Source organism: Sorex fumeus, unplaced genomic scaffold, assembly GCF_029834395.1.
Source record: "Sorex fumeus unplaced genomic scaffold, SorFum_2.1 ptg000063l, whole genome shotgun sequence".
NCBI lineage: Eukaryota > Metazoa > Chordata > Mammalia > Eulipotyphla > Soricidae > Sorex > Sorex fumeus.
Window position 1 is genome coordinate 23277012 of NW_026606120.1, and position 12177 is coordinate 23289188.

At 40.3% G+C, this 12177-nt stretch overlaps 1 pseudogene; it reads left to right on the plus strand.

The window, feature by feature from the left end:
- Window positions 1-12177, plus strand: part of LOC130034949 (contactin-associated protein-like 3) — a 158780-nt pseudogene that overhangs the window by 40329 nt on the left and 106274 nt on the right.

Here is a 12177-nt window from a genome sequence, read left to right on the forward strand (position 1 = left end):
AGGGATCCGGGAACTCTCTCCTCACTCAACCAGAATAGTAACAGTGAAGGTGAAGGACTAAAGCACACTGGTTACAATGGTAAAGCAACGCAAAAGCCCACCAAACTTTCTTATTGAAGAGGCAAGCCCAGAAGACACCAACAGTATTGTAGTGTTAGACAACCTCTCTAACAAGGAATTCAGAAGGGAGCTAGTTAGGATGCTTAGGGAACTAAAAGAAACAATGTAAAGCAATGCCAATAAAAGACAAGAGGATTTGAAGGCAGAAATGAGAAAAATGCAATCGGAAATGTCGGACCTGAAAACCCTGGTAGGCGAATTGAAAACCTCAGTGGAAGGCCTCAGAAGCAGAGTAACAGCTGCTGAGAACAGAATCAGTGAGCTTGAAGATGAAGTTCAGAGACTCGCCAGAAAAGAGCAGAAAATGGAAAAGAGACTCACAGTTTGGAAACAGATGGCAAGAGAAGATCGTGATGAAGCCAAGAGGGGTAACATAAGAATTATTGGAGTCCCAGAGGGACAGGAAGAAAACCCTGATGAAGAAGAAACTGTCAAAGACATCATTGCTACAACATTTCCAGAGCTGAAGAAAACTTGTGACCACATTCAGGAGGTCCGAATGGTACCAGCTAGAAGAAATCCGAACAAAAATACCCCAAGACACATCCTGATCAAAATGACCAAAACTTTAGACAGAGACAAAATTCTGAAAGCAGCAAGATGGAAAAAAGAAATCTCTTACAAAGGAGCATCCTTAAAATTCACAGCTGATTTTTCTGATGAAACCCTCAGGGCCCGAAAACAGTGGTGGGACATAGTGAGAAAACTCAATGAAATAAATGCCTCTCCAAAAATACTTTACCCAGCGAGACTCTCATTCATAATAGAACGAACAACACACAGTTTCACAGACAAACAACAGCTCAGGAACTTCATAGACTCAAGACCATGGTTACAAGTACAAATAAATGGGCTACTTTAAGACAGGACAGGCCCCTCAAATACACCTAATTTCAACAGAACAATGGGACAAAATCCCATAACAGTAATCTCTCTCAATGTCAATGGGCTAAACGCACCAATTAAAAGACACAGAGTGGCTGGATGGATTAGAAAATTGAACCCAACATTCTGCTGCCTGCAAGAAACACATCTCAATAGTCAAAGCAAACACAGACTCAGAGTCAAAGGCTGGAAAACAATCCTACAGGCAAACAGCTCCCATAAAAATGCTGGGGTAGCCACCTTAATATCAGACCACATCGATTTCAGAGTGAGGAAGGTCATAAGAGACAGTGAAGGCCATTTCTTAGTGATCAAAGGATCTGTACAACAGGAAGAACTTACAATAATAAATGTATATGCACCTAATGAGAGACCAGCAAAGTACTTAAAACAACTACTCATAGATTTGGAAAAAGACATCAATAGCAACACAATACTAGTGGGAGACTTCAACACCGCTTTGTCACCTCTGGATAGATCAACCAGACTCAAACTTAGCAAGGACATACTTAATCTGAGGGAAACAATGGAAGAAAGGGACTTAGTAGATATATACAGGACACTTCATCCTCAAAAGGCTGAATACACATTCTTCTCAAGTGTACATGGAACATTCTCTAAGATAGAGCACATGCTGAGCAACAAAACATATCTCCATAAAATTAAGAAGATAGAGATTGTATCAACAATCTTCTCAGACCACAATGCGCTTAAATTAGAAGTAAATCACACACAAAAACAGAAAACTAAATCAAACACCTGGAAATTAAACAGTGCGCTATTGAACAACGAGTGGCTTAGAATGGAAATCAAAGAGGAAATCAAAAGATTCCTAGAAACGAATGAAAATGAGGACACGAGTTACCAAAACTTATGGGACACAGCAAAAGCTGTCTTAAGAGGAAAGTTTATAGCTCTACAAGCATTCCTCAGAAAGGAGGAGCGAGCCCACATAAATAAACTAACCTCACAGCTTAAGAGCTTGGAGAATGACCAACAAAAGGAGCACAACCCGAACAGGAGGAAGGAAATAATAAAACTCAGAGCAGAGATTAACGAGATGGAAACCCAAAAAACAATCCGAAAGATCAATGAAACCAAGAGCTGGTTCTTTGAGAAAATTAACAAGATCGATAAGCCTATAGCAAAACTCACAAAGAAGGGGAGAGAGAAATCCCTAATAAACCGAATCAGAAATGAAAAGGGGGTCATCACAACAGAAACTACAGAAATTCAAAGGATCCTCAGGGAGTACTTTGAGAAGCTTTATGCCACGGAACATCAAAACCTCGAGGAAATGGATAAATTCCTAGACTCCTACAGACTCCCAAGGCTGAACCAAGAAGACCTGGAATACCTGAACAGACCTATCACCATCAAGGAAATTGAAATGGTAATAAAAAGTCTCCGCAAGAACAAAAGCCCTGGCCCGGATGGATTCACTAGTGAATTCTTCCAAATCTTTAAAGAAGACTTACTCCCATCCTCTTTAAGCTTTTCCACGAAATTGAAATACCAAAAACACTTCCGAATAGTTTCTACGAAGCGAATATCACACTGATACCAAAAGCAGACAGAGATACCACAAAGAAAGAGAATTACAGGCCGATATCCCTGATGAACACAGATGCAAAGATCCTCAACAAACTACTAGCAAATAGAATCCAACTACTCATCAAAAAGATCATACACCATGACCAAGTAGGATTCATCCCAGGGATGCAAGGATGGTTCAACATTCGGAAATCAATCAACATAATCCAACATATCAACAAAAGAAAAGATAAAAAGCATATGATCTTATCAATAGATGCAGAGAAAGCATTTGACAAGGTCCAGCACCCCTTTATGATGAAAACCCTAGCCAAAATGGGTATAGAGGGGACTTTCCTCAACATAGTTAAAGCCATCTACCACAAGCCTACAGCAAGCATCATCCTCAATGGGGAAAAACTGAGAGCCTTCCCTCTAAGATCAGGGACGAGACAAGGATGCCCACTCTCTCCACTGCTGTTCAATATAGTACTGGAAGTACTTGCAATAGCGATTAGGCAGGAAAAAGATATTAAGGGCATTCAGGTAGGAAAGGAAGAAATCAAGCTCTCACTATTCGCAGATGATATGTTACTATACTTAGAGAACCCAATAACCTCCACCAAAAAACTCCTAGAAACAATAGACTCGTATAGTAAAGTTGCAGGCTATAAAATCAATACCCAAAAGTCCATGGCTTTCCTATACGCAAACAGTGAGAGAGAAGAAAGCAACATGAAAAAAACAATCCCGTTCACAATTGTGCCCCAGAAAATCAAGTACCTAGCAATCAGCTTAACTAAGGAAGTAAAGGACCTGTACAAAGAAAACTACAAAACGCTACTTCAGGAAATAAAAGAGGACATGAGGAAATGGAAAGATATCCCCTGCTCATGGGTCGGGAGACTTAACATTGTCAAAATGGCAATACTACCGAAAGCATTGTATAAATTCAATGCAATCCCTATAAGGATACCCATGACATTCTTCAAAGAAATGGAGCAAACACTCCTGAAATTTATAAGGAACAATAATCCCCCACGAATAGCTAAAGCAATTCTTGGGAAAAAGAAAATGGGAGGAATCAACCTCCCGAACTTCAAACTCTACTACAAAGCAGTAATGATTAAAACAGCGTTGTACTGGAACAAAAGCATAACTGCAGAGCAATGGAACAGGGTTGAATACACTGACATCTCCCCTCAATCATATGATCATCTAATCTTTGATAAAGGTGCAAGTAATGTGAAGTGGAGTAAGGAAAGCCTCTTTAACAAATTGTGCTGGCATCACTGGACGGCTACATGCAAAAAAATGGGCTCAGAACTCTGCCTAACACCATGTACAAAAATAAGATCAAAATGGATTAAAGACCTCAACATCAGACCAGACACCATGAGGTACATTGAAGACAAAGTTGGCAAAACCCTCCATGACATTGAGGCTAATGGTACTTTCAAAGATGCCACACCACTGGCCGAGTAAGTAAAAACAGAGATAGATAAATGGGACTATCTTAAACTAAGAAGCTTCTGCACCTCCAAAGAAACAGTGACCAAAATACAAAGACAGTCTATAGAATGGGAAAGGATATTCACCGAATACACATCTGACAAGGGGTTGATAACAAGGATATACAAAATACTGGTTAAACTCCACAAGAAGAAAACATCCAACCCCATCAACAAATGGGGCAATGAAATGAACAGAAACTTTCTCAAAGAAGAAATCCGAATGGCAAAAAAGCACATGAGAAAATGCTCCACATCATTAATCATCAGGGAGATGCAGATCAAAACCACAATGAGATACCATCTCACACCTCAGAGACTGGCCCACATTCAAAAGAACAAAAGCAACTGATGCTGGCGCGGATGTGGTGAGAAAGGGACACTCTTTCACTGTTGGTGGGAATGTCGACTAGTTCAGCCCTTTTGGAAAACAGTATGGACGTTTCTCAAAAAATTAGAAATTGAGCTCCCATTTGACCCAGCGATACCACTCCTGGGAATATACCCCAGAGAGGCAAAAGTGTGTAGTCGAAGTGACATCTGCACTTGTTTGTTCATTGCAGCACTCTTTACAATAGCCAGAAACTGGAAGAAACCTGAGTGTCCAAGACCAGATGACTGGTTAAAGAAACTCTGGTACATCTACACAATGGAGTACTATGTAGCTCTTAGAAAAGATGAAGTCATGAAATTTACATACAAGTGGTACAATATGGAAAATATCATGCTAAGCGAAATGAGTCAGAAAGGGAGGGATAGACATAGAAAAATTGCATTCATCTGGGGGATATAAAGCAACAAAATATGAGATCAATACCTAAGAATAGCTGAGATCAACACCAGGAGGATTTCTCCATAACTTAGAGGCCAGCATGATATTCTAGGTGAAAGGGCAGTTCAGATAGAGAAGGGAACACCAAATGAAAGGTGTTTGGAGGATCCTCCCAGGAGGGGAAATGCATGTTGTAAGTAGACTATGGACTGAACATGATTGCCACTCAATGCCTCTTATGCAGACCACAACACCCAAAAGGAGAGAAGGAACAAAGGGGAATGCTCTGCCACAGAGGCAGGGTGGGGGGGGGGAAATGGGCACTGGTGGAGGGATGGGTATTTGATCATTGTATGACCGAAACTCAGGCACAAAGATTTGTAAATCTACAACTGTACCTCATGGTGCTTCACTAATAAACAAACAAAAAAAAAGTATAGTATATAAAAAAAAAGGATGATGTCATCAAAGGAGTGGCGGTGGTGTAGTTGCAGACCATCTATCTTCACTCCCATTCCTTCCCATTCCAGTTGTTGCATGTCGTACTCGAGGGTGGCACTGAAGAGTTTCGGTGAAATGGTATCACCCTGCCGAACCTCTCTCTTGACGTCAATGATCACCTTACTCTAGAATTGTGAGATCCTGGTAGTGAATCAACAATACAGCTCATGGAGGATCCTGCTGTATTGACTTTGAACGCCCTGTTTGGCTAGGGACTTGAGGACTGCTTCTGTCTCTACATAATCAAAGGCCTTCTTTAAATTGGTGAATGTGAGAAAGAGTTAAACTCCCGAGAAACCTCAGTGAGCTTGGTTATCATGTGGATATGGTTGATTGTGCTAAATCCTTTTCAAAAACTGGCTTGTTCGCATGGTTGTCCTTCATCTAGCTTTCTGCCAATCCTATTCAGGATAACTCGAGCGAACAGCTTGTAGACGACAGACAACAGGCAGATTAGGTGATAGTTGCCAATGTTGTGGATGTCTTCCTTCTTGTACAGTAGTACAGTCCTGCTGTTTTTCCACTGGGATGGAAACTTGCATTCACACAGGTAGTGTGTGAAGAGCCGAGCCAGTGTATTGATGAATACTGACGGCAGGTTCTTCAGGTGTTCAGGACTGACCTTGTCTGGGCCAGGTGCTGTTCACTTCTTTACCAATGAATTGGCATGTTGAATTTCGGAAGGGACAACATTGAGAACGACATATCCATCCTGCGGAATTTGGTATGTCGGCAGGTGGACAAGGCTATCAAAGAGATCCGAGCAGAAGTCCTGGATAATCTTCTCCATTGCCCTTCTGGAAGATGTGAGAGATCCATCAGGACGTTGGAGGGCAGTCATCTTGGTCTTGTAGTTGGTGAAAGACAAGCGGGCATTGCGAATGCTTTTCCCAGCTTCTGCCACATCTGCCAGCACTGCTGCTCTTCTCTCTTGGAGGTCTTCCTTTATTGATTCCCTTCACTGCTTTGCGAGTTTGGACATTTGCTTGCGGTTGCCTGAGGCTTGCGCCAAGCCACATTGACAAATGAGCTCGAGAGTTTTTGAAGACAGGCATCTTTTTGTGGCTATCTCTCTCTTGGCATTCCTCGCACAATCATGGCGGTGCTGAACCAGTCAATCATATTCCTTGTCAATGTTGTCAGTGATGGCATCTTCCCATGTTTCTGCAATAGTACCAAAGAGCTCCCTGTTGATGGTTGTTCTGGTAGTTCTCTTCTTAAACTTTGCAGCTTTTTCTCCCTCCTCTGTGAAGTACAATTTTGCATGAAGGTGACAGTGGACCGATCCCATTTGGAATTTTGGGACAATAGCGACATCAGTCAGGCAAAACCATCGATTGAATATGATGTGGTCAGTTTCATTGTGGAACCGTCCACTGGGAGACTCCCATGTCCAATGTTTAGATTTAGCCTTTTGGAATTGTGAGTTATCATGGATGGTCTTGGTTAACACAATGAACTCGGACTGTCTCTCACCCTGTTGGTTCCATTCTAGGCCATGGGTCCTGATGTGGAGTTTTATGGCTGATCTTCTCGGTCCTATCTTGGCATTAAAATCACCAACAATGATCTTTTAGAAGGTGTGGTCTTCTTTATAGGACTTCTCCAGCTCCATGTAGAACTTCTCAATTTCTCCTTCATCATAATTGGATGTTGGTGCGTAGACAACCAAGATAGATACTGCTGGCAGTGAGCCACATCTGTTCATGTGAAATTTTCCGATTTGGGTTCTTAGGCATTCTAATGAATCAATGTTTATGGCCAAGTTCATGTTGACAAGGACACCAACACCACCAACACCTCTTTTGTCCATGTTCCGAGGAATAGTTCTTCCCCAGTGTCAAAAACGGCGTGATGTGATTAATGCCTTCTTGTCTCGGTCAGACCAATGATGTCATACTTGATCTTTCGTGCTTGCACCATCAGGTCCTCAATGGATGCATCCAATGCCGGCGTACGTGCATTGAAACTATAGTCATTTTTGTCCTTCTTCGTATTGGCAGCCTAGGTCGGCCCTGAGATTTTATGAGGCTATCCTTCCTCATCCTTTTTAACGCTACCCTATTGGTGGCTCTTTCAGGGTCAAGAGAATGGGACCCATTGTATTTACTGATAGAGGAGTTGAATTTTATAAGTTTGGTTTTGAGACCACACTCAGCAGTGTTCAGGGCTTACTCCTGGTTCTGTGTTCAGGGATCACTCCTGGCAGGGCTCAGGGGATTATAAGGTTTGTTGGTTATCAAATCTTGATTGTCTGCATGCAAGCCAATTACCCACCCTGCTATATTATTGCTTCATCTCCAAAGAACTAACTTCAAACTTTTCCATTCCTGTAAATCTGTAAATGTGTCAGGAAGCATAAAATTAAGATTTAATGACTTGAAAAAAATAGTTACAGCTGCATTGTCAACAGGTTTCGTGATCTTTTGGGTTATACTGGGAACATTTCTTAGATCTCAAGCCCATGTTGGAATCAGAAATCAGAAATCAAGGAAAAATCAAAAAGGTGGTTTGAAGAACAGTGGAAGAACATGGATTTACTTGGTTAATTGGACAATAAACACTGTATGTAGTATTAAGATAGAAATGGCTTTCAGACAATCTACTGAAAATATATGATCATATTTTACTTGGGGATAACAGTTTTACTAGAAACAAATTCTTACAGGTTGACTTTTAACTCGATAGGTTTGTAAATAGCCCATATCATTTTCAGGTTATTAGCTGGCAAACATACCAATGAAACTGCTAGACTATTATTACTATTATTATCTAATCATCCAGGGTCTGCCCCAATGAGGTTAACTAATAACCTGAGCATAAACTCAGATTAGATAATAATGTTTTTAATTAAATGAATGAATAAAGTTACTTTCTGTTTTTTTGAAACTAGCAAAGTTTATTGGAAAGTAGAAGAGAAAGGAAAAGTAACTCCCCACGTGGAGAAGAACTTACTATAGGACAAAGTTCGAGGTGTTTCTTTTGTGACTCATTTCCCCTGATTGACCAAGTCCTAAGCCCTCTTAATTGAAGCAAGCATCTCTGTGCATTGTTGAGTACCAGTGACCATCTGTGCTTCTAATGGAGTCCAGGAGCATGGGAAGAAGGGAATGTAGTCATTGCCTTTGGCTTAATTTTCGCAGTTGAAATATGAATGGACGTAGCGTATGCCACATCTCAATAGAAGCTGCAGTTGCCATATCAAGCGTTGTGTTTCCCCATGAGAGAGAGAGGGCCTTGTTTCCTCCAAGGTTGATTAACACTTACAGCACAAAGGACGAAGATTTGCATGGTTTGGGGCCAGTGTGAGAAACTGACCTTAATTATTTGTTGAAATGTGGGATTGTTTGCCTCCAAGAAGCTAACAAAAAAATGCCTGGATGAGTGGTTTGGGCCACTACTCTTTACTGGTTTATTTATGTCTGATGCAACATTCACTTTTCATTTACTCTAAGTTCCTTCGTCATGGGACAGTTGGTGGCAATGTCTAAACTAATCCAGACTAAACTTCATGATCATTTTCCAGTCTATCACTTTGAGAAAAAAACATTATATCATAGACATAATTAACATAAAATGACTTCTTTTGGATAAACTAACATTAGTTTTTTAAAAATAATACTTATTGGCAGAGTACACTATGGCATTTGGAAAATATGGAAAATATAAAAATGTCAAAATAAAAAATAAGCATACTTTGTTAATCCAAAAATTTAGTTTAATATTTAAGAGCCTCTCTTTCAGATTTAACTCTATTTTTATAAATGTTTAAGTATGAACACATTAAAAATATGTATATGTACAAGTGTATGTATACTCACATATAAATAGGTGCATCGTTTTGAAATACTTTACATCTTGTTCAACAAATTTTCATGTTTTATTATAACTTAGATTACTTCTTTTCAAAAATTGATAATATATTCTTCCAAATAATCTTTAAGATTATTATAGGGAGTAACAGTACACAGAAATAAGGAAAATTATATTTCTAACATAAAAGTTTATAAAATATCTTATGTTACAATCTCTCCAGATATTAGTGAAGTGGATTGAAATAAATACAAGATTGAAATAAGCCCTATGTCCTGTCACTGTAAATAGTTCATTTTATGATTGTTTAGGACGAATCATGAAAATTCCATTTTTGTGAGGCCCTTGGAGTAGTCTCTTTCACCTAGATCTGCCTGAGATGTGGAATTTCACACATTTTCTGGATTTCCTCATTCTGGTGAAATGGCTCACACATCCTTCCTTGAAAGTATTCTTACCTTTTTTCCCCCTTTCTAGTGAGAGAGAAAAACATGCCTCTATATTTCTCTCTATTTCTTTCTCCATCTCTCTATCTCTCCCTCCCTTCACATCTCTCTAAAGTTTTCCAATAAAAACTTTTTCTTTTCCAATAAAAGGCTGTTGCACATTCTAATGTAAAATAATTGGACTCTCTATTCTTGTTACCTCTTTGCCCCTTCATTATTTCATTTCTTCTTTGTCTATAATTTTCACATTTTTTAAAAAAGGGTGGGGGTTAATAGCCTCCACCAATTGTGCTCCAGGCTTACTCCTGACTCTGTGGATGCTGTTTGACTGGACTCAGGGGAACAATTTGAGGTGCTGAGGATGGAACCCGGGCCAACCATGTGCAAGGAAAGCAGTCTATTCACTGTTCTATCTCTCCTGTCACATGTCTGTAATTTTCAAATGTAACTGAATGATAGTGTCAAGAAATGAGCCTCTTTACTGCCATACAAGAAATGACAGCAGATAGTGACTGCCAAATGCTACAGTCTTGGCAGAGGGCATGCAGACTATAATACTGCAAGTTGAACATTGTAAATTAGGTTATAAAATATATAAGTAAATGATAGATTATATTTGCCTAGATATGAGAACCCTCTAATCACCAAATTCATTGATCAACCTGTCATTAAACCAGCATGGACTGTACCTTCCTCCTAGCTAACAATGGTCAATCTATAAATCGAAGTGCATTGCCTAATTGCATAATGTGCACCTCTTTCCCCACAATCTTGCATCTAGCGTTTCTTACTGTCTCTCTCCAAGAGACTCCATCCCTCCTCCAGATTGTGATTTCTTTTGTCCAAGCAGCTAAATGTGCTGCACAGACTTTGGGTGAGCTCACTGTGCCTTTGCAAGATGATCCAAGATGTGCATTATATTTTCAAGCATGTGTCCTGTTTAGAGGCAAAATCTGAAGAGTTTACAGGAATTTATTTTAACTTATTTTTTTTACTTTCAGGTTCTGCACTAAATGATGGACAGTGGCATTCTGTGTCCATATCTACTAGAGGGAGTCACCTGAGTATGACAGTAGATGATAATGCAACTTCCATAGCACATTCCGTACATGGGCAGATTCATTTTGGTGACACATACTATTTGGGAGGTAAGTGAAAGGAACAGGTAATCCGGCTTATTTTAAGACAACAAACATTTTTTGTGGGGTTGGGACTGGATCACACCCAGCTGTGCTCAGGGTTTGCTCCTGGTTCTGTGCTCAGGGATCACTCCTGGAGGGTTCAGGGACCACAATATGGGAATGCATGGGATTGAACCTGCCTCTAACATGTGCAAGGCAAGCACCCTACCCATTGTACTATTGCTTTGGCTCCAAGACAACAAATATTTTAAAATGAAAGTTAAAAATGAATATTTTTCAATTATGCTATGGTCAGTGGCAATCTTGAGGGGACAAAGTTGAAAAAATCATGACCCAAAGTGCATATTTACTAAGTGGCCTTGTTTAAATATGCACAAAGAAAGAAATTTGACACTAGTGTTTTACAATACCTTTATATCACAGTTATCTGGAAAGCTTCCAAAAGGTTGGTGCCTGCCTCTGTTTCACAAGCTGCTAATGTCTCAGGTCATGAGGTCTGTTCAACAGGTTCCTTACTGTTTTCTAGATCATTCTCTGTGCAGACAGCATTGGAAGGCATTGTTCTCCTCTCTAGTCTTGACTGCTTTTCTATAAGTTCCTAAAGCCAATCCTCTCCAGATGCTCTGTGTTAATCATGCTGCCATATGTCAGGATTATTCTCCTTTTCTCGGTTGGTTCTTCTTCGACCTGGAGCTTGATGACTCAGTAGTGCGGCCCCTGAGCATCATGACAGCAATGGTAGCACCTAGAAGCCCATAAGAGGTAGCCAGGTACCCCACCTTGTCCTCCTGAGCCAGGATCTGCAACTCGCCAAGAAGTACTTCTTAGCCACTCTCGACAGAAGTCACTTTTGCATAGCATATCAATAGTTGTAGGTAGCAGCTATAAACAGTGATCCCTTTGCCCGGTGATGAGATTACCAAAACCCCAGCAGGGCCTCTCTACCCTAAGCATAGTAAATGGATGGAGCATGGAAAATTCACCTCCTCAGTGCATTTTAATTGCGAGTTGGGGCCAAATTCAACCATGCTCAGGGTTTATGCCCAGCTCTGTGCTCAAGATTCAGTACTAGCAGTACTTGGAGGACAATATGTAGTGCCAGATATCTAACCAGTTGTCCACCTGCATGGCATCTTACCCCTTGTATTACTCTCATTCTGGCCCAACAGTGAATCTTTTATTAACACTGATTTTAAGTGCTGTGCTTTACAATACTGTTACTAGTAGGGTTTTATGGCTATAATGTATCAACATCACACTCTCCACTATAATGCCTACTTCCCTCCCCACTGTTGTCTCAGATGTCTCTTCATCTTAACTCCCCACCCACCCCAGTTCAGCCTACCACTTCTCAGGTTCTGTTGCCTTTGGGCAATTGTTATTCTCTTACTATGTGTCTCTTTCTATGGCACATATGAGAGAGATTGTTCTGTACCTGTTCTTCAACCTCTGGA